General features: G+C 43.3%; 1 protein-coding gene across 2 annotated transcripts in view; it reads left to right on the plus strand.

Annotated features, from left to right (window-relative positions):
- The first annotated feature begins 1,454 nt into the window (after window positions 1–1,454).
- Window positions 1,455–22,888, plus strand: part of WIPF1 (WAS/WASL interacting protein family member 1) — a 124,384-nt gene continuing 102,950 nt past the window's right edge. For both annotated transcript variants that reach the window (XM_035304509.3, XM_035304507.3), the window contains exon 1: window positions 1,455–1,597. The gene's annotated coding sequence lies outside the window, so the exon portion shown is untranslated. The remainder of the gene's footprint in view (window positions 1,598–22,888) is intronic.

Raw genomic sequence — 22,888 nt, forward strand, 5'->3', positions numbered from 1 at the left:
CAGGTAGGGGCTTGGGAAGTAGGGAGTGCTGATTGGTCAGATTGGAGATGGACTCATGGTGGGGGATCAAAGTGAGTTTTTCTTGCTCTTTTCTGTTCCTAGGTGGGATGGCAGAACTGGTTAAGCCAGATTACCTATCTGGGTGGTATCTGGTAACTGAGTTCAGGGTCTGTAAAATATCTCAACCACTGATCTTAGGTTTTACAACAGTATTGTTATCCCCAGCAGTAATTTGGGGAGGTTCAGACTTTCAGAGCGGGAGAGAGGCTGCATGAACCCTAAACTGTAATTTCTAATCGTATAGCTAATTTGTTAGTCCTGTGAGGCAGACTGGTCCCCAGGTAAGAAGGGAATCTTTCTGGGAAAGGGATATTACCAATTTTGTTTCAGTTAAAACATAAACTGAATTATTTCTCAATGGCTACACCCAGGAGTGAACAAGTACACTTTAAAGGTTAGAAGCAAGATAGAGTAGGTTGTAGGTCTGATTTCTTTCACTGTCACAATTTCCTCAGTTATAATTTTGCAAAGGTGGTTTTATAGTCCCACCCTCCTGCTTTTATTCAAACCGATACACAGCCTTGATATTTTAACAATATGATCCGATTGTTACTATACTGACGAGAACTTTCAAATGCACTCTCCCAGCGGCCGCATCGTCTTAGTGAGTGTTAACTTTTGTTTGGGGCCTGGAGGTGGCAGCTCTCTGAACTGGACAGAGCCTCCTTATGAGCAGGAGTTAGCTCTGGCAATGGAGTAGAGCTTCACGTTTCTCCACGTTTGCTGTGGATCCTACCGTATTTAAGGATGTGGGTGGCTGAGGATAAATCCATCCCCACTGGCGGCAAAACGACTCAATTCCGACCGACTGGTGGGGTGAAGCGGCATCTTTTCGAGGGAAGAGTAGCACGTTGTCCCTACACAGTAGGCAGGAGTCAGATGCATACGGACCTTGGGTCTCCGTGGGGTTCACTCAGATTTTAAATCCATCTTTAAAAATGAATTTGATTTTCAGACATCTGAAAGTTGGACCCGCTGTTTTTGAGAGCAGAGGGGAAAGCGTGGGAAAAGGTGTTCCCTCCGGCTGGGGGAGACTGACGCCAGCAGCCACGAGGAGGTAGAGAGGATTCAAGGGTTGAGGGGAAAGGCCCTGAGCTACTCCCCTTCCAGTTCCCTCTCCTCTGCAAACTCCTGTCCCAGGCGCCCTGGCCTCGGCCCCCTCGCCCCGCAGGGGAGCGGGACGGGGGAAACCACTGACTCCAGCCCCGACAATCACGCCCCGCCGCGCTCCTCTGCCGGCCGAGGCTGCGGGCGCGGAGCCCCATTGCCTGCGGGGCGGGCGGGCGGGCGGGCGGAGGGCAGGGCGCGAGCCGGCGGGGCCTCGCGGCGCGTCCACATGTGGCGGGGCGGCGGGGGGGGGCCGGGGCGCCGAGGGGGAGGGCCCACATCTCGGCGAAGTTCCCGGATGGTCGCAGCCTCCCGGCGCTGAGAGCTTTTCCTGCCCGCCCGGCTCAGCCCTGCGGACCCCGGGAGAAGTTTCCCAGAAAAAATGCCCCGCGCGGCGCGGGGCAGTGGAGTCGTCCGGAGCCGCTGTGCGGTAAGGGACGCGTCGCGTCTGGCGCGACCGGGGTTCCGGGGTCCCGGGGGGGGGACACCGGGTGGGGCTGGGCTCGATGGCGGGGCTCAGAAGCGCCGCTTGGAACGGTGATGCGGGCGGGGCGGCCGGGGACGTCGAGGCCGCGTCCCCTGAGAGCGGTGGGCGCGATTCCGGGCCCGTGGTCCGCGCGTTCTGCTCTGGCCGATGGCCCCGGGAGGAAGGGGCGGTGGACTGCCGGGGTCCCGCGCCTTGGGCTGGGCGCACCGCTGGGCTCCGCGGACCCAGGGCCGCCCGTTGGGGCTCGAGACCCACTATCTCCGTAGTTCCCGAGTAGGGGCTTCGCGGCGATGTCCTGGGGCCGCACCTACACCCCACCTAGGACGGAGGGGGACGTTCGGGCATCCCCTGGGGCCGACTCAAGCTCTGGCACCGCCCGCCTGCCTGGCTGTGGGAACCGTGCCCCTCCCGCGCTCCAGCCCGCCTCCCTCCCGGCGCTCCCGGGCCGCCCGCTTGCTCCAGGTCCGTGTAGACTGGCGCGTTAGGGGTCTGCGTCGGCCTCAGAGGCACGGCCAGTCCCCGTCACGACTTTTCACCACGAGTGGGGATGGTTGAGGGGGGTGCTCCCCCGAACTCTCCAGACAGCTTCACTGCAGTCTCGCGTCCCCTACCTTTTTCCACTACACACACTTTTCTTTTTAAAGAAAGAACTGTTAACGTTGCGAATGTAAGGGAAAGCAGCTGACCCAGTCGCTGTGAGCTTTTGTTAATCGCTAAAAGCTCCAAGTCAGATCACTGGTGGTTGGACTTTGAGGTCTTTGCGATTAACAAAGGGTGTGGCTGTGTGAGGAACTCATCCTGGCGAGGTCTTCTGGTCCTGCTTAAATTGGAATATTCCTTCTTCAGCCACGGGCTCCTGGCCTTACTGAGTTCTCTGGGAAGCCTTTCAAGTTGGCTCAGTGACCAAGTGGACTTGGTCCCTTTCACTGAAAAGCGTGTGTCCGTTCTACCCCCTCTGGACCGCTCCTCACTCCCATTCCCCCATCCCTGGCTGCATGTAGCCTCAGACTCGAGGAGGGTGCAGCCGCAGAGCCCGTGAACATATTCCACGTTGGGTGGGTTTTCTTTTGCCAGCTTCCCAAAGCAATTGCAAAACAATACTGTAGCTTCATTTTGAGTCGTTGGTAGGTTTTTTCGTTATCAAAACTGCTTATTTTTGTAATGGATAAAATAACACCAAGAAATGTTCTACTTTAGTTTGTAAATCACCTTTTTGTAATAACTTCTTGAGATGAGAAACCCCTTGATAGGCTGTCAGCACTCTGCCTCTTAATCCCTTTCCAGTGCACACAACACTGCCTTCTACTGTGACTGTGTGTGTCTACCTGACCCTGTCAGCCCCACAAGGCTGCGTTTCTCCAAGACCTGGAGGTGCTATAGTCTAAACCCCCAGCCACCTGTGAGAGCCTATTACCTGTTGAATAGAAATGTTCAGACTAAACTCTGTAGATGTTATGAAACTAGTTCAGTAATATTATCTTCCTTCCTGGGACCTACCAACCCCTGTCATATCTTTGGCTCCATGAAAACATCACTCTTTTAGGTTGTGTGATGTAGTGCAAAGAGATTTGTAAGCAAGGTAAGATCAAATTCCGGGATATTTAAAGAGAATGAGATTATTTCCAGCTGGGGAAATTCATGCCAGCTGGGGGGATATGTTCATTTTACAAATTGTCTTTAATATATTCACCAACTTTCTGGTGCCCTTAGTCATATCATGCAATTTGAGCCTCATTTACCTCATCCAAGAAATGGGGTTGATAATCTTTGCTCTTCGTCCACTACAGGGTATGAGGATCATGTAGGATAAAGGGGTGTGAAGGAAGCAGCAAAAGCAGCGTGATACAGATACTATCCAAATACCATGCAGTGTGTAGCATAGCACCAAGACACAAAAACTATAATGGGCAGAAGGGTGGGTGGTGAAGAGAGGGTAGTATGCCCTGACCTTGTACATTTACTGTCTCAGGTGCTATGGCCAGACATGAACCCCTTTTAGCAGACAGTATTCATTACTGGGTCTGTGTCATTATCTTTCCTATTTCAAGGTGTTTCTAACTATGGTTGTAATTTTAGGAACATAGGTGGTTTCCACAACACATACTGAGAGAATAAATGAAACAAAAGTGCCTTTTATTTTTTGCTATAACCCCTTCGCTTTCAAGCATCTGACATTTGGCATTTAACTCCCAGGGCTGTGGTCTTCCTGAAGCCTTCCCTCCAATGCAGTCTACTGAATTCTTAATGGTTTCTGCACAGAGGTCTCTCTGCTGCTGTTTCCCAGCAATCCACAATTATACCATGGTTCTTGTAGGCTTGGTAGGCTTATTTATGCCTTGTGGCTAGCAGGGACCCACATAGAATCAGGTCACAGTTGGAATCAAGCCAGATACTCATTGAGCATCTCAGGTCCCTGCTAGAGGTTCTAGCTATACTCTGTGCTAGGTAGGTGGGTAGAAAGGAAGACGTAGCTCAGAAAGAGATGAAGTCTGCACCTGAGTGCTAACTTTCTGGTAGAAATGACACACAGTTTCAAACAGCAGGAATGCAGGCAGAATTTGGTAAATAAGGTGAAAAAGGTACAGACCAAATACAGGGAATTCAGAGGCGTCCAACTGGATGGAGGCAGCCCTTCATTCATTTCTCCACTTAACAAATATTTATTAAGTGTTTACTGTATGCCAGGCATCAAAAGATTAATAAGCACATTCACATCATGTCCCACCATCTCTGCCTCAATTGAGGAACAGTTTAGGTTTCACCTCCCTGTGACAGATGAATACGTCCTCACTCAGCCCTAACTTTTGTTTGCTAGGGCAGACATTTGTCCGTTGTTCCTCACTCTGTAGGTGTTATAGGTATGTAGATCAAGTCAAAATAACTTAAGTCTGTCCCTTGTCTAGTTTTGAGTAATGAAAACTCTAGGTGTACCAAAGCTTCTCTTCCTTTGTATGTTGAATCCGATAAGAATTGAGTTAGTTGAGTGATGCTATTCTGCGTAACACACCTTAACTAGTGTGCTAATCCTTAGCCACAGGTGTGATGAGAAGCTTATAAAAGCTTGATTCTGTAAGTCTGGGGTGAGGCCCGGGAAGTGTTTTGAAGACTTCCTCAGGTGATGCTGATGTGCTACCCAAGGGCAGACTTTGCCAATGGCTAAAGCACGGGCCAGTCCCATCACTATCTCTTACAAATTCTTTGTGTCTTCACTTTTGAAATGAGAGTAATAACCCTTCAATAGAAGGATTGTTCTAAGGGTCAGGTAAGGTCATGCATGTTAATTATTTAGCAGATTATCTGGGACTGTGTTGCTGCTCAGTCTTGGTGGACTATTCTTATTATTAGCATTAGTATATTACTATCAGTGTTAGCCTGAACAAAACACTGTTGGATATTCCTTTCTCCATAGGTAAATACCAAAAAAGCCTAAATACAGAAACTGCTTTTGATGTAAATTAACATAGAATTACCGAGCGTTTCATGCAGTCATCTCATATATTCACAGCCCCCAAGAAGGAGAGATCTCACTGAAAAGAATCTTGTTATTGAGGGGCTGCCAGCCTGCAGTATCTGCTTACCTAGTAAAACTTACTCTGTTGAGACTGTCAGGACAGATAAAGGGTGACACAAGACTTGTCACTTTCCTGGCCCTTTGACACTGGGAAATACCAGGTTAACGTGTGGTGGCAGTCACACAGTGGCCATCATCAGTGTGGAGATGACAGTGGATTAGATGGCGTGAGATGTCGACGTAAAACACCCAATAACACTTGGCCCCAGCGCAGGCCAAGTTTCTTTGGTCACAACTGCAGCACCCAAGCCATGGGGCGAGGGTACCACTGCTGCTTCTTGTGGCCAGAGAGCAGAAACTTTGAGTCCTGGGAAGCATGCTCAGCATTACATAGACTGCAGGTCACAAATATTTTTGAGAAGTCAAAAATAATAGACTATGCTAATGGTTAATAAAATAAAAATGTAGCTGAACAGGAGATACAATCAGCTACAATTTTTGTTAGCCTTGATAAGCAGGGTTCACAATGAAGGAACATGTTGCTATGTAACATTTTAGCATTGCTTACTATGGTTATATATATATTTCCTCTTCTAATAAGCCATCTTTCCAGCAAAATTAAAACTAAATTTCTTCTTTTAATTTTCTTTTCTCTCAATTATATTAATTTAAGTGAATGAAATTCTTCAAAGCTTTCTATGATCTGGCCCAAGCATATAGAAATATCTTCCTTTCCTTTCTTTCTTCCTTTTATTCTCCCTCCCTCTTTCCCCTTCTTTGTTTAACATTATCACTTACTATATGGTATTTGAGTCATTTGATATTCACCAGCCCTGAGAGGTAGGTTCTATTTATTTATGTGGAACCTGAGGCTTAGAGAAGTTAGGTAACTTTCCCAGGGTCACACAGTTAGTGACAGAGCTAGTATTCAAACTTGGAGCAGTCTGATTCCAAAATCACACCTTTAACCTTCAATTTCACCGTCAGCTTTATTATGCACTACTATTCATATACTGGGTTCCAGCTAAACTGTATTTGCCTGTCCTATGCTGTTGCATTGCCATTTCTCCCCTCCACAGTGCCCTTTCTCTTCCTTTGTATGTTGAATCCGATAAGAATCTTCAGATTGGTCATGATTACTTGCTGAAAAGTCGAAATAATAGACTTCACTAATAGTTAAAAGGAGAATGTTGCTAAAATTAACAGGAGACACAATTACCTACAAATTTCAGTAGTTTAGAAGCTTGATAGGCACGGTTCACATTATAAGAACGTGCTTCTTGACAAGAGCCAAGATGTTCTTGTCTATATTTGCCAATTCTGCCTTCTCTTAGTCAGTTTGCATTGCCATTGTTCTGGACTTGACCTGTGGCTTGAAATTCACCCTATCCTGTATTGCAGTCACTTGCAGGCATCTCGTCATCCTTGTTAGATTGTAAGCTCTTTCAAGACAATCACTTTTTTAGAAAATCATTTTTGTATTATTTCAAAATAGTAGATTCTGGTATAGTAAGTTGTCAGTGTTTGTTAAAGGATGGTTTATTTCTTCCACTCTATAAGATTTGAGTGAATTTTTCATGAAAGCCAAACAGATGTTTGTTTGGCAGAACTGTATCTGGTTTCTGAAGATGCTAGGAAACAAATTTGATCCTAAGAGTGGTCCTTCACAATGAGTGATATACATATATAAATGTATATATATATATATATACACATACAACCTTATATATATATATATAGGTTTTATATATATGTTTTATATATGTATATTATTATATATATAATATATATGTATAATTACATATATATAATATACATATATAATGAGTATATATGTACACTTCACAATGAGTGATATATATATAAATGTATATATATACATACAATCATATATATATATGTTTTATATATATATGTTTTATATATGTATATTATATATAATATATATGTATATGTATAATTACATATATAATATACATATATAAAACTATATAATGTGTTTTATATATGTATATTATATATAGGTTTTATATATTATATAGAGGTCTTATATATATATAAAATAATATATATAGGTTTTATATATATATGTTTTATATATGTATATTATTTTATAAATATATATAAAATATATATAAGACCTATATATAATATTATATATATTATCTATATATAATATAGATAAAAAACTTTTATATATATAAAATAATATATATATAAGACCTATATATATTATATATATTATCTATATATAATATAGATAAAAAACATATATATATAATATAGATATATAATATAGATATAAAACCTATATATATAATATATATATAAACCTATATATATAAAACTATATATATTATATATATATAAAACCTATATATATATAAATATATATAAAGCCTACTCTGTTGAAGTTTATATGTATATAAAATATGACCTTTTTTTAAGACAGGTTCTCATTTTGTCACCTAAGCTGGAGTACTGTGGTGCCATCAGGTCACTGCAGCCTCGACTTCCCGGGCCTAAGTGATCCTCCTACCTTAGCCTCCCAAGTAAGCTGGGATTACTGGTGTGCACCACCGTGCCCTGTTTTGTTTTGTTTCGTTTTGTTGTGGAGATGGGGTCTTCCTTTGTTGTCCCCTGGTCTTGAATTCCTGGGCTTGATGGATCCTTCCGCCTCATCACCCAGAGGGCTAGAATTACAGGTGTGAGCCATCATGCCTGGCCACAATGTGACTTTTAAAATTCATATATATAATTAGTTTTTTATATCTTCCAAATTAAAAAATAACCATGATTCTAAAAATTAAGAAGTGGGAGTCTTTTGTTCTTGTGGGGAAGGTAGAAATTATTATTGTAGAACCTAGGAAGCAATGTTTTCTGGTCTAATACCTATGTCTGGTTCACTTCCACAAAAGGAAGTTGAAACTCTTTCGTCCAGGAGTTTTACACCCCTTGCTTTGGCTGAGAAGAGGTATAAAACCCGAGAAATGTCTAAGCAAGACCGGGTGTGGTGGCTCACTCCTGTAATCGCAGCACTTTGGGAGGCCAAGGTGGGAAGATGGCTTGAGCCCAGGAGTTCAAGAACAGCTTGGGCAACATAGTAAAACCCTGTCTCTACACAAAATGCAAACATTAGCTGGATGTTATGGTGCACACCTATAATCCTAACTGCTTGGGAGACTGAGGTGGATCACTCAAGCCCAGGGAAGTTAAACCATGATTGTACCACTTCACTCCAGCCTAGGCAACAGTGAGACCCTGTCTCAAAAACAAAAAAAAAGAAAGAAAAATATCACACTGTATCCCATAAATATGTAAAATTATTATATGTTCCTTAAAAATAATAAAAGCAGCCAGCTGTTATGGCTCATGCCTACAATCCCAGCACTTCAGAAGGCTGAGGATTGCTTGAGCCCAGGAGTTTGAGACCAGCCTGGGCAACATAGTGGGACCCCATCGCTACAAAAATAGCAAAAAAAACCCCAAAAAAGCCAGGCATGGTGCTATGTGCCTGTAGCTCAGCTACTCAGGAGGCTGAGGTGTGAGGATCGCTGTGCCTGGGAGGTTGAGGCTGCACGTGAGCCATGATCGTGCCACTGGACTCCAGCCTGGGTGACAGAGTGAGACCATGTTTCCAAGAAAATAGTAATAACCAGCTTGGGTGACAGAGTGAGACTCTGTTTCAAAAAAATATAATGAAAGGAAGGAAGGAAGGAAGGAAAGAAAGGGGGAAAGGGAAAGGAAAGAAGGGAACCCAAGAAGAAATTAGGTAACATCACTTCCCTACTCCTTCATGCCCATCCTCCCAACTCTTCCAGCCCACCCTCCCACCCCTTCCTTCATGCCCCCACTTCCCGCTCCCCAACACACAGAAGAAACAAACAAAAACAGCATATTGTCTTTTAGAACTTGGAAAAGGTTTTTGTTAACCACAAGTCCAGGTGCTCAGTATTTGTAATTCATAGTCTTTGCTTCTTTGCTGAAAATGTGACCCTTTATCACTCTAAAAATTATATTGTACTGTTGAGCAAGAATGGTGGCTCACACCTGTAATTCCAGCACTTTGAGAAGCTGAGGCAGTAGGATCCCTTGAATTCAGGAGGTTGAGACCAGCTTGGGCAACATAGTGGACTCTGTCTCTACAAAAAACATACAAGTTAAAAAATTAGCCAGGCATGGTGGCATATGCCTGTAGTCCTAGCTACTTGGGAGGCTGAAGTGCAAGGATCACTTGAGCCCAGGAATTTAAGGTTATAGTAAGCTATGATCATGCTATTGCACTCCAGCATGGGTGGCAGAGTGAAACCCGTCTCTTAAAAAAAATAAGTAGATAAAAATTAAAATCATATTGTAGTTGTAAATTTGTTCAGATTACAAAAGTATATGTACTTGCTATAAAGAAGACAAGTAAAATGGAAACATAAAGACAAGTTAATAAATTTTCTCCTATCTCCCTTAAAGTCTAACCCTTTGAAGTAAGCAATATTATCAATTCTTGCACGTTCTCCTTGCTTATGTAACTATGTACAAGTATATATGCACATATATAGCTTTTTTCTCCTAAAAAATAGAATTATATTACATATTAATAAATTATGCCACAATTTTGTTTAATATAATATAGCATCATAGACATTCCCTCCAGAATAAAAAACTCATTTATGGCATGGCTGCTTAATATTCCACAATTTATTTAACTATTCATATTGTTTCAAGTTTTCTTCTACTACAGCAGTTCTTGAAACATCCCTGCTTGTGTGTGTGTGTGCATGGGTGTATGTGTGTATTTGAACCTGCCAACTTACAGAAGCTTTTATTTTTGTCACAGTCTCTAAAGTAGTATTACTTTCAAAAGCTGTAGTAATTCACAGTCTCACTGACACTATTTGAAAATATCTGTTTCCCCATATCTTTCATTTTAGAAGTACAAACATACAGCATAATTCATTTTAGAAGTACAAACCTTATAATCTCTTTTTCCTGTTTTGTTTCAAGTTTTCTTTAGGGAGCACTTGTCACTGTCTCTACATTTAAAAAAAAATCACTTACTTGAATTATTCATGCCTGTCTTTTCCTTAATTGTCTAATTTCTCAATCATAATACGTATGATTTGTCTTCTGGAACTGAAAAAGAAAAGCTCATGGCTAGACTCACAGAGCTTAATTGTTCTGTATTGAAATGAAACAAAACACTTGATTTCTATTTATAGTAAAGTAAATGTAGACCTTTCAATCCCAATTTTCCTCTTCTAAAAGTGCATTATTTAAGAAATTGTCTCAGGAAATATAAATGTTTTAATGAGAAAAACAGAAACTTACAAAATACAAAGACGGGAAATTTTAAAGGAGTTTTAAGACTGCAAAGCTGAGTTTGTCTCTTGAATCCAAAAATCTGAAGGCAAAGGTTCTTTGAGAGCGTTAGTTATAAGTTATGCTGAATTACATAAAGAGGAAAAAGTGAATCATAGCAGATAGGAATTTAAACCTGGACTGTTGTTGAAAGCCCTTGTGCTCATTGCTCCTGCTTGTTTTTCTGGGAGGTGAGTTTAGGTTCTGCTTCTCATGTCCTTGCCATTGCTGAGTTCATTATAAAATTATTTGTATATAACTCCAGCAGTATTTTGGTTAATCAGAAACAGTTGTACAACTGGATTCATTTATAGGAACAGAATAACTAAATCAATCAGCAAAATTTCTTGCATTTTGGTAGGTTGGGCCAACATTGTACAGCCCAGAATAATAGAGCTTTGTAACTAACCTGACACAGATGTCAAAAAGATTGCATTTGGGCAACAGAAGTTGGAACTGAAAATTAAGAAACCCTGTGAGTCCTTGATGTTTGCCATAATAAAGTGTTACTCTTTTTTTTAATGTTAGTGTTTTCAAAGTTAGGAAGATTCACAAAAGGAAGTCCTGTTTTAAAAAGAACTTATCAGAGTTTTACCCTCTAAGGGCTGGGTCCCTTGAATGAGGGTGAATTGCCCAGATCAGTGCTCCGTGAAAGATAAGTGTGTACATTCTGCCAAACATCCAGGATTGAAACAAGCCAAGGGCCCCATGCTGGGAAGAACGCCACAGACCAGGCAGGCAAACGGATGTGTCTGACTAGAGGGAGCCACACTGAATCAGAGAGAAGACAGAAGTTCCCAAGCGAGACTGAAGCTGAAGTTCTGACATAGCATGGTCAGAGGAGTTCCTTGAGATGATATGTCCTTATGCAGATCCCAGAGGTCCATGGGAGCTGATTGAATTTATGGAATGAAGCTCTGTTTGTATAGCTCTAAGCAGGCAGTGTTACGGAGACTTCAGTATGATGCAGCAGGAGGTCTGATGAGAACAGGAAAATCTGTAGACCCTGAGTCCCATATGGGATCGAATTCTAGGGGATTCTAAACGCTCCACTACTTAAAAATGGAGGTAGGTCACTTTCAAGGCCAGAAATCTGCCTGCCTCAACTAGCAAGTCCAAGTGCCTGTCTTGCTGTGATGTAGAGCTCACCTTGATAGGAAGCTGCATCATGTTTTAGCCAGTGAGGGGGCATAGTGAGGATCCAGGGCCAGTTGGCACCTTTTCTCTTGCTGCATACCATGGTTTTGGTACTGGAATTTGTAAAAACTTGCATCTTTTTGAGGCCCCCAAATGCTGATCCCTGAAGGCTGATCTCCCCTCGCCCACCTTCACACAGTGCCTGGTTTGGGATGTCCATCGATTCTGAGAGTTTGTGAAACTATCTTAAAAAATTGTTACTTTCAGGTTAAGACCTGATATTGACCAGCTCGTTTACTGGATTTCTTGTGCATTGTGTGCTCTGTCAAAGGCAGAAAGGTAACATGAAAAGGGCAGTAAACAAGGAGTTCACCAGTTGTAGCTAATCCCAGCTGTGTTGTCTAGTAGTCAGATGGCCTTGACAACAACAGTATACTGAAGTAGAGAATCTGCAGGAACAGGGAGAAGATGGCGACCAGCATGTCTGTGATGCCTCTGATGGGACACACCATTAACATCTCCACGTAAGGTCCATCTTAACAATGCAGTGGTCAGTGTTGTGACCTGTCATTCAGAGGTCTGAGGAGCCAGAGCCTGATAATTTACCATCCCTGTTTTTGACTAAGTATTTAATAAGGGAAAGAAGTATATATCCATCACATTTCTCATTTAGCTAAAATAGTGTATGTGAAATATATAAAGATCAATTTATATTTTAGCAAACTCAATGGAGTTCTTTGTTTATACTTGAATCCCATTGTATACCTGCTAAAGAAGAAATATTTGCTGAAACACTGAACTTTTTCTATTGCACTTTTTTTTTTTGGCAATAGTATTTTTGGAAATGGAATTTGAGCTAGATGCTATCCAGGTACACCGGGCAGATTTTGTTTTATTCACATCCAATAAAAATCACACTACCTCACTATATGTAAACACGCATCCTTTATATTCACCCTTATTCTGCATTAGTGCGTAACCCTGAAACCATCTGTCCTCACCATCTACCACACACAGTTGCATCTGCACACGTGCACATATGTCATTGACTTATCCCTTTAAGGAGCACTTCAGATATAACCAGGAAGCACCAATTCCAGACTTCCTTGGAAAAGGCAATGTATTGCCGTTCATTTTATGTGTCAGCCTTTGTAGCTTCATGGAAGGCAGAGGTCATCTTGACTCACTAATGAACACTTTGTATAGTCTCAGACCAAACATCGTATGCCTAAGCAGGTGACTCTAAGTGCTTTGGAGGGCATTCATGATGATGGCAGTGATTCCTGAGAGTGAGTACAAATACTTAATGCAGGGCATTGCCATTGAGAGGTCTGACCTGAGTGTTGGTTGGTGGCTGTGGCCTTTGCTGGTTGAGCCTCCTGTTTGTAATTCTTAGTTGTGGTCTAAGGAACAACACATTGCTGTTTTGGCTCAGCAGCAGACCATGCTGGATGGCAGCCAGCCAGCAGGAACTGTGCACTGCTCTTGCTCCTCGAGATTGGTACTAACATTACAGGCCTCTTTTTGTGCATGGAAAGATCCTGGACCAACACACTGGTCAATGGTTCCCCTGTGGACTTTCTGCCTTGCAGAGAGATTAGACCAACTTGTCTACCTGGGAAGCTGAACTTCAGGACGAGTGCCCTCAACAACCCAGTTATCCTTTGTAGATAGGATTGTGACAAGGGCTTTCTGAGTTCTAGCTTAGATGCCCAAGAAAACATAGTAGAATCCTAATAGAAGCTTTCCCTCTGCTCCCTGTCAGCACTGGTCCTAGCAACACAGATGGGGAGAGGAAAAGGGAGGAGGTTCCTGGTGATGGGGAGGATGCAGAGGCCAGTAGTGAAATAAGAAAAAGAATCTGGTGGTTTTGAGCTGCAGGGAAAGACCCCATCAGTGGGATGGGGGCAGGGAGTGAAGAGCAAGGGCTCCTAATCTTCCTCTGTGAGGCTGCTGGGTTGGACTCCTGGCGGTGCCAGGAACTCAGTGTGCTGGACTAAGCTAGGGTCTGCCTTTAGGAAAACTCATTAGGAAACAGAGATAAGAGGAGGCCCATCTCTGGCTTATCATTGCAAGAATGCTCTCCCCTCCCCACCTTGAAAACTCTTTGTCATGTCTTATATCTTAGTTCATGTCACCTTTTTTGAAACCCTTCCCCACTCCTCTCCAGCATGACAGTTCATTTCTTTTTAAAATTATTTTTAAAGTTTATTTATTTTTGAAGTAGTGTCTCACACTGTCACCCAGGCGGGAATGTAGTGACACAATCATAACTCACTGCAGTCTCAAACTCTTGGGCTCAAATGATCCTCCTCCCTCAGCTTCCCGAGTAGCTGGGACTGCAGGCACATGCCACCATGCTCAGCTAACATTTTTTCATTTTTGTGGCGATGGAGTCTTTCTATATTGGCCAAGCAGATTATGAATACCTGGCCTGAAGCAGTCTTCAGCCTCCCAAATAGCTGGGACTACAGGTGTGAGCCACTGCACCCAGCTCCAACATTTAATTTCTTTAATGGTGTATTGAGTATCTGTCTCTCCATTAGATTGTGAACTATTTGATAGCAGAGAAATGCAGCAATTTACCCTCTTTATTGCCAGTGACAAGTGTATGCTTGGCATATACCTGGTGCCTAAAAAGTACCAGCTGAATGAAATCATGTGTCCTTTAGAGCAGTCATCTCAAGTTTTGTTTTAATGGTTTATTAACTACATAAGAATTCTGGAACACTGAAATGTTAGTAACTATTGACCACAATGAAACAGGTCTAGAAATAGAGCACTTCTTCCCTTATATTGGAGGTCAACGGAATTCCAAAAATAATTTACCAAAATTTTACTTACTTCTCAGGAATGCATGGGAATGTAAGGAGTCTTCATCTGGATTCACTGTCTGGGTGCTGTTTCCTAATTTCTTGTCTGCCTGGGTACCACTCAGCAGTACTTTGCCATGGCCATAGAAGTCACAGATGAATTATTCCTATTTAGATTTCCAGTAATCATTTTTGGAGAACTAACGTTAATAACAACATTGTTTACTATTTACCAGGTGAAATTCTAAATGCTCTAAATAACTTATTGAACCCACATAACCACCCTCTAAGGCAGGCACCATTATTGTTTCCATTTACAGGTGAGGAATTTGAGGGTAATCAGTTGGCCCAGTTTCACACAGCAAGGTCAAGACTCAGTCCAGAGAGGGTGGCTTCAGCACCCTCTGAACCATGAGGCCCTCCTGCTTCTTTGGTCAAGGATGTTCAGTTAAAAGGACCTAGGTGGCCCCAGCTTTGTTCAGGCAGCTGACTGGCCACTGACCCAGATGTTCTTCATGTCCCTCTGTTTGTTGCATGCGTGCTTCTGGTTAGGACCACCGACCTGCTGTGGAAAGGACAGCGAGAAGCAGTGACAGCTGACTGCTGATCCACCCATCAGCTCTTTGTGGGGTATTTTGGGTCAGGTGTTGAATCATCCACACTGACACCTGATACCCATCATAGACATGCATTCTAAATATCCCCTAAGACTTCAGAGGTCTTTAATGAGGAAGAAAATCTTTGGCGAGTGCCACAAATGCTGCCTAAAACTGGTGGCACTGACTAGTGTCACATTATGTTTTCAAGAATAATAAGTTACATTCAACTGGTAGAGAAGGAATATAATACTCAACTGAAAAATACACACCCTTTTTCCTTTTAACTAAAAAAATGTAACATCCCAGAACATTAGAGCAGGGAAGCAAAGTGAAGATCATTTTGCCCAACCTTGCATTTTGCAGGTAAAGAGACAGAACCCAGAGAAGTCAGGTGGTTTGGCCAAGGCTAATGGCCAGTTGACAGCAGAGATGAGACAGGAACACAGGCCTGCTGGGTTTCAGTCTGATTCTCTTCTCCCACCTGAGATTGCATAAAATGTTCCATAGATGATTTTCTTATTAAATTATAGGCAAAACAGAACAATCTGTTTCTTTACTGGGTAGGACCAAGGTTAACAGTGCCTTAAAGAGGTGAGAGATGCAGCTGGAAAGCTCCTTCAGGCACAAACAGCAAGATGGAGGCTGGGGAGGGTGCTTAGCAAGGTGGTGGTCCTGTGGAGTTTCCCCTGCACAGCCCCTGCCTTCGGGACAGTCCCAGGTAAAAGAGCAGATACCTGTCTCCAGTAACGACTGGCTCTAGTAGTTTTGGGGGTGAGAGAATCAAACTAGCTGAGTTTATAGCAGAGTTCAGGGGGAGGAGGGAAATGGCTACTTCCTTTCCATAAAGAAAAATGTGTCTCAAAACCTGCTGCGGAGAGCAGTCTTTAGGCAGCTCAGCCTCCTGGCAAGCTGCAGGGCTCTTGCTAGGCTGCTGGGAGGGAGATTTTAAGCCCTCCACCGCTCCACCCCCTCTCCCTCTCCCCCTCCCCCACCCACCCACCCCAGCCTACAGAGGCCTCCCTTCCAGGTGCTCTGAATCACCAGCAACCTGGGCAGGATTTGCCCCCTAGGATCAGAGCCACAGGTTGACCACAGATAACCTTTGTACCTGCAGTCAATGACTGGGGATCCTCACAGGCAAGATTGGAGAGGAGATCAGCTCTTTATCAGATAGAGACAGAAACCTAGGGCTGGAAGGGGGTCCAGAGCAGTGTTCTTACCTCTGAGCTACAGGTCTCAAAACAGCCCGGGGCGGGAGTGGGGGTGGGGTGGGGGGTGGAGGTGGGAGGGGCTGTCAAGTGTCATTGGCCTGGGACTAATTTCAGCCCTGATCTTGCATGACCCCACCCACAGGAAGAGCATTTTGGGGGAATTGAAACTGTAAGGCCTGAGAAGAAACATGAGGGGAATTCTTCACAACTCCTGCAGAGATGGTGACCAGTCCCCAAAAGAGTGTGCCATACTTGGTAGACTGTTTGTGAGTGGGAAATGCTTTATTCCTTCCCTGCCTTTGGGCCTTGCTCACTGTCCGTCCCCGTGGTGAGCGCTCTGCTGGCAGTTTATCTGGTCATCTTTTCAAGCCCAGAGAAGGACAGAATAAAAAGCGTAGAGGAGCAGAAGCTAAAAAAAAACTGCATTCTTAAACTCGATCTGATACAGCAAGGTTTTCAGGGAGTGCAGCTGCTTACAAGACTCAGCCTCAAATCCATGGAACATTGTTCTTGGTCAGAGGGCAAAGGGATCTCTTTGTGTTGGACCCTTCTTGAATTAAACAAGAAACTAGAGGCAGATCTAGGATTCAAATTGAGAAGTTTCTGATTCCCATGTCTGTGGTCTCCCTGCCTTGTCCTTGATTAAAATGGCAGTTTAGGAGACACATCCCACCAATGAGCATTCTGTGCCAGAATTAGCCAGCTTCCTGCAAAGCCAGGCTCCTGGGCATGTTACAGGCTATTGCCTTAAACCTGGATGGTGCAGAGAGTGGCCTCCAGCTTTCCTTCTTTGTGGTCAAGGAATGTGGAGGAGCCTGTAGTAGGTAGGCCAGGCACTCAGCTGTGTGCAGAATGGGCTTTACCTTCTGAACTTACTGTCCCAGCTCCAGCATAAACAAATGGACTCTCATGAAACCAGTAATGGCTTGCTTGCTTAAGGAACTAGAGGGCAGGGTGTGCTGTAACTCACCCTGGTTGCATAAGACCATCCAGTGAGTTCCTCCTTTTTTACCCCCTAAGGTACATCAAAAGGGCCCAAGACAGAAAAACTGTAAGGAATAAACTCAGTCCACAAGCAAGGAACCATATATGGTATAGATTCCTGGGGCTGGTTAAGCAGACAATGGTGGATACCTTCAACTCTTGCCAGAGTAATTTTTTTTTTTTTTTTTTAAGACAAGATCTCACTGTGTCACGTAGGCCGGAGTGCAGTGGCACAATCATAGCTCCCTTACAGCTAAGGAATCCTGCCTCAGCTTCCCAAGTAGCTAGGACTACAGGCACATGCCACCATGCCCAGCTAAGTTTTTAAGTTTTGCAGAGATGAGGTCTTACTGTGCTGCCCAGGCTGGTCTCAAACTCTTGGGCTTAAGTAATCTTCTTGCCTCAGCCTCCCAAAGTGCTAGGATTACAGGCATGAGTCCCCCGCACCTCACGCAAAATATTTTTAAGAGAGAAAATGTAAGAAGCTACAGTGGTATGGGTTAGAATTTAAACAACAACCAAAAGAAGCGTGCTCAGAGAAGAGCCCCATTCCTCCACTCAAATGACAGACATGAAGGGTGGCAATTTGTCTGCATGCAGTATCTAGAAAGGAGACTCTCTGAGCAGAGTCCTTTGTAGAAAGACACATTGTCTGAACCAGGGTTCTGAACCTTTATTGGTCATGACCTGCGGTAAGAAATACATTTTTCATTGAGACCCAGTACATACAAGATAGATAAACAGAAACAAAAGTTTTTTTAAAAACAAATTTCCATGTTTACCAAATGTAACACATTTTCTCTTCTATTCTATTAAAAATAAAATGCTGGTTGCAACCCACTGAAGTGATTTGATGTCCAAAGAATGGGTAGCAATTTGCATTTTGAAAAATACTTATTTAACTAGAAATGTGTCAGGCATGTAGAAGCCAGTCTCATTGTAGCTCTGGCCAATTTCTGCAGGAGATCCAGTGACACAGGTTTCATGATCCTAGAAATGGTGTTTCCTAATCTTTCAATCGCTCAGTTTTTTTTTTATTGCATTTTAGGTTTTGGGGTACATGTGCAGAACATGCAAGACATTTGCATAGGTACACACATGGCAGTGTGTTTTGCTGCCTTCCTCCCCTTCACCCACATTTGGCATTTCTCCCCAGGCTATCCCTCCCCAGCTCCCCCACCCACCCCGCTGTCCCTCCCCTCTTCCCCCCAATAGACCCCAGTGTTTGGTACTCCCTTCCCTGTGTCCACGTGTTCTCATTTTTCGTCACCCACCTATGAGTGAGAATATGCGGTATTTTATTTTCTGTTCTTGTGTCAGTTTGCTGAGAATGATGTTCTCCAGATTCATCCATGTCCCTGCAAACAACACGAACTCATCATTTTTTATTGCTGCATAATATTCCATGGTGTATATGTGCCACATTTTTCCCAATCCAGTCTATCATCGATGGGCATTTGGGTTGGTTCCAGGTCTTTGCTATTGTAAACAGTGCTGCAATGAACATTTGTGTGCATGTGTCCTTATAGTAGAACGATTTATAGTCCTTTGGATATATACCCAGTAATGGGATTGTTGGGTCAAATGGAATTTCTATTTTTAAGGCCTTGAGGAATCGCCACACTGTCTTCCACAATGGTTGAACTAGTTTACACTCCCACCAACATTGTAAAAATGTTCCTATTTCTTCACATCCTCTCCAGCATCTGTTGTCTCCAGATTTTTTAATGATCACCATTCTAACTGGCGTGAGATGGTATCTCAATTTGGTTTTGATTTGCATCTCTCTAATGACCAGTGATGATGAGCATTTTTTCATATGCTTGTTGGCCTCATGTATGTCTTCTTTTGTAAAGTGTCTGTTCATATCCTTTGCCCATTTTTGAATGGGCTTGTTTGTTTTTTTCCTGTAAATCTGTTTGGGTTCTTTGTAAATTCTGGATATCAGCCCTTTGTCAGATGGGTAAACTGCAGACATTTTTTCCCATTCTGTTCGATGCTGATTCACTCTAGTGACTGTTTCTTTTGCCGTGCAGAAGCTGTGGAGTTTGATTAGGTCCCATTTGTCTATTTTGGCTTTTGTTGCCAATGCTTTTGGTGTTTTGGTCATGAAGTCCTTGCCTACTCCTATGTCCTGAATGGTTTTGCCTAGATTTTCTTTTAGGGTTTTTATGGTGCCAGGTCTTATGCTTAAGTCTTTAATCCATCTGGAGTTAATTTTAGTGTAGGGTGTCAGGAAGGGGTCCAGTTTCTGCTTTCTGCACATGGCTAGCCAGTTTTCCCAACACCATTTATTAAACAGGGAGTCCTTTCCCCATTGCTTGTTTTGTCAGGTTTATCAAAGATTGTATGGTTGTAGATATGCTGTGTTGCCTCCGATGCCTCTGTTCTGTTCCATTGGTCTATATCTCTGTTTTGGTACCAGTACCATGCTGTTTTGATTACTGTAGCCTTGTAGTATAGTTTGAAATCCGGTAGTGTGATGCCCCCCGCTGTGTTCTTTTTGCTTAGAATTGACTTGGCTATGCGGGCTCTCTTTTGGTTCCATATGAAGTTCATGGTGGTTTTTTCCAGTTCTGTGAAGAAAGTCAATGGTAGCTTGATGGGGATAGCATTGATTCTGTAAATTACTTTGGGCAGTATAGCCATTTTCACGATATTAATTCTTCCTAACCATGAACATGGAATGTTTCTCCATCTGTTTGTGTCCTCTCTGATTTCGTTGAACAGTGGTTTGTAGTTTTCCTTGAAGAGGTCCCTTACATCCTTGTGAGTTATATTCCAAGGTATTTTATTCTTTTTGTAGCAATTGTGAATGGCAGTTCGTTCTTGATTTGGCTCTCTTGCAGTCTGTTATTGGTGTATAGGAATGCTTGTGATTTTTGCACATTGATTTTATATCCTGAGACTTTGCTGAAGTTGCTTATCAGTTTCAGGAGTTTTTGGGCTGAGGCGATGGGGTCTTCTAGGTATACTATCATGTCATCTGCAAATAGTGACAATTTGGCTTCCACCTTTCCTATTTGAATATTCTTTATTTCTTTTCCTTGCCTGATTGCTCTAGCTAGAACTTCCAGTACTATATTGAATAGGAGTGCTGAGAGAGGGCATCCTTGTCTAGTGCCAGATTTCAAAGGGAATGCTTCCAGTTTTTGCCCAGTCAGTATGATATTGGCTGTTGGTTTGTTGTAAATAGCTTTTATTACTTTGAGATACGTTCCACCGATACCGAGTTTATTGAGGGCTTTTAGCATAAAGGGCTGTTGAATTTTGTCAAATGCCTTCTCTGCATCCATTGAGATAATCATGTGGTTTTTGTTTTTGGTTCAGTTTATGTGGTGAATTACGTTTATAGACTTGCATATGTTGAACCAGCCTTGCATCCCCGGGATGAATCCTACTTGATCATGATGGATAAGGTTTTTGATGTGCTGTTGCAATCGGCTTGCCAGTATTTTATTGAAGATTTTTGCATCTATGTTCATCATGGATATTGGCCTGAAGTTTTCTTTTCTTGTTAGGTCTCTGCCGGGTTTTGGTAACAGGATGATGTTGGTCTCATAAAATGTCAATCGCTCAGAGTTGTTGAGGTGGTAATGGTGATGAAAGCCAGGGAAGAGAGTAGAGGAGATAGTGATGGAGGAATTAGGAGGCTGAGTCTTAACTCTGCTCAGACAGAAAACAGTTGAGTGTCTGTGATGCATTGTCCAGACATGAATGAGACACAGACCCTGGTCTATGGTTGCTCATAGTTGAGGTGTTTGCTTCCTTGTACGATAGGAGCAAAAAATCAGAATCATGCAGGGAACCTTGGCTGCTTCATTCTGAGTTCTCTAAAAGGAGAAACCATATTTATAGGGATATATGCAACACTGTATCCTAGGTCTGTGTCTCCTCTATAATGAAGATTCAATAAATCTGTATTGAAAGACCATGTTACCTGATTAATACTTGTATTTGCAACTAGACTGGTAATAATCCAATCATCTATAGTGGTATTGTTAGTAAAATATTTCTAATGTTAATAAAACATTAATGTAATATAGGATAGGGCGGGATAGATAAGAAAGATCCAGGCCTGGCATGGTGGCTCGTGCCTGTAATCCCAGCACTTTAGGAGGCCACGGCCAAAGGAATACTTGAGCCCACGCGTTTGAGACCAGCCTGGGCAATATAGCAAGACCTTGTTTCTATTTAAAAATTAAAAATAAGAAAAAGAAAGACCCAGAAGGGTTCAGGTTATATAGCAGAACTGCAGACCCCTTCTGGGTTTCAGGTCCTCCTCAGAGCAAGCCTTTAAAGATTGAGATTTTTCTGGTTTGACTTGTAAGTAGGCTCTGGGACAGCTTGCCCTAGCTCCTGGCCTAGAGACAAGAAATCAAAGTGGTGTGGGCTAAGCCCCACTCTGGTCACTGCGGAACACAAGAGAGAGCATTCTGGCTTTCCCCTACTGCTCATTTGAAACTGCACTGAGTTTTCCCACTTGGGTCAACAGTTCAAGATGATGTGATTCAGGCTTAAGTCACCCCAAGTTTCTGTGTGGTAGGTTTCTGTAGAGATGAGGGTACTGGCAGACCACTCTATGTTGGATCCTAAATGGAGTCTTTGTTTTAAATCCTGGACCAACCCAGCTCTAAGGGGGCATTGAGGCTGAGGAGTGGTCTTGGGGCCCTGGAGACTCTGGCGAAGGTCCCAGTGCAGAGAGTGAATGAGCTCCTCCATACCCTCTGGGCTGGCTTTCCCAAAAGCAAGCTCTGTTCTGATTGTCCTGCCCCAAGGGCTGGCGCTTCAGACTCCAACTACTCATGCTGCTGCTGTACTAAATTAGATTGGGTCCCTTCATTCAAGCACTTTGCATGTGTGCACATGTGTACGTGTGTGTGGGTGTGTATGTGTGTGTGAGAGACAGAGGGTGAGGGACAGAGAGAAGGTGGTTCTGTTTGGAGAGGGAAGCAGGAATTTGCAGGGAGGAGAGGGAAAGAGAGTACCTGACTTGGGATGAAGCCAGAGAGCTCCAGGTTCTAGTGCCAGCTCTGTCACTGTCTGTGAGGCCTTGGACCTCGGTTTCCTCATCCATAAATTGGGGAGGTTAGAGCTGCTTCCTCTGATATCCTTTGGCTCAGATGCCTTGTGGTTGTCAGGCCTGAGCAGCATTTTCTGGCAGGAAAAAGAGGCTGCCCAGAGCTTCCTTCTCAGGCAGCTAGTGCGTACATTCTTTCCTGTGCCCGCATATGGAAGCAATTTCTAGATTATCCAAGGCACTTGTGCTGCCGAGCTCACCCAAAATAGAAGAGCTTGGTAGTGGTAAATGGAAAAAGAGAAAAAATCTGCATGCGTGTTCCTCTGTATTCCTCCCAGGGTGACTTTCATATCTGGAATCCCTCATGCAATTTGCTTTTCCATGCTATGGCAAGGGCGTGTCAGTGGGTTTGGGGAACTTCACAGAAAAATCCTGATAAAGTAAAGTGCTTCTCTCCTGAGGCCAAACGCCACTTTGTCTTTTTCCCCAGGAAGCTTCAAGCCTGTGGAAACTGTAGCGGAGAGGTGGGGGGAGGGGGTGGGGGGGGGTGTGGAGGGGACCGTAATGTTCCCACATTTATTGTAATCTTTCTCTCTGGTCTGTTAAA

This window comes from Callithrix jacchus, chromosome 6 (assembly GCF_049354715.1).
Source record: "Callithrix jacchus isolate 240 chromosome 6, calJac240_pri, whole genome shotgun sequence".
Lineage (NCBI taxonomy): Eukaryota > Metazoa > Chordata > Mammalia > Primates > Cebidae > Callithrix > Callithrix jacchus.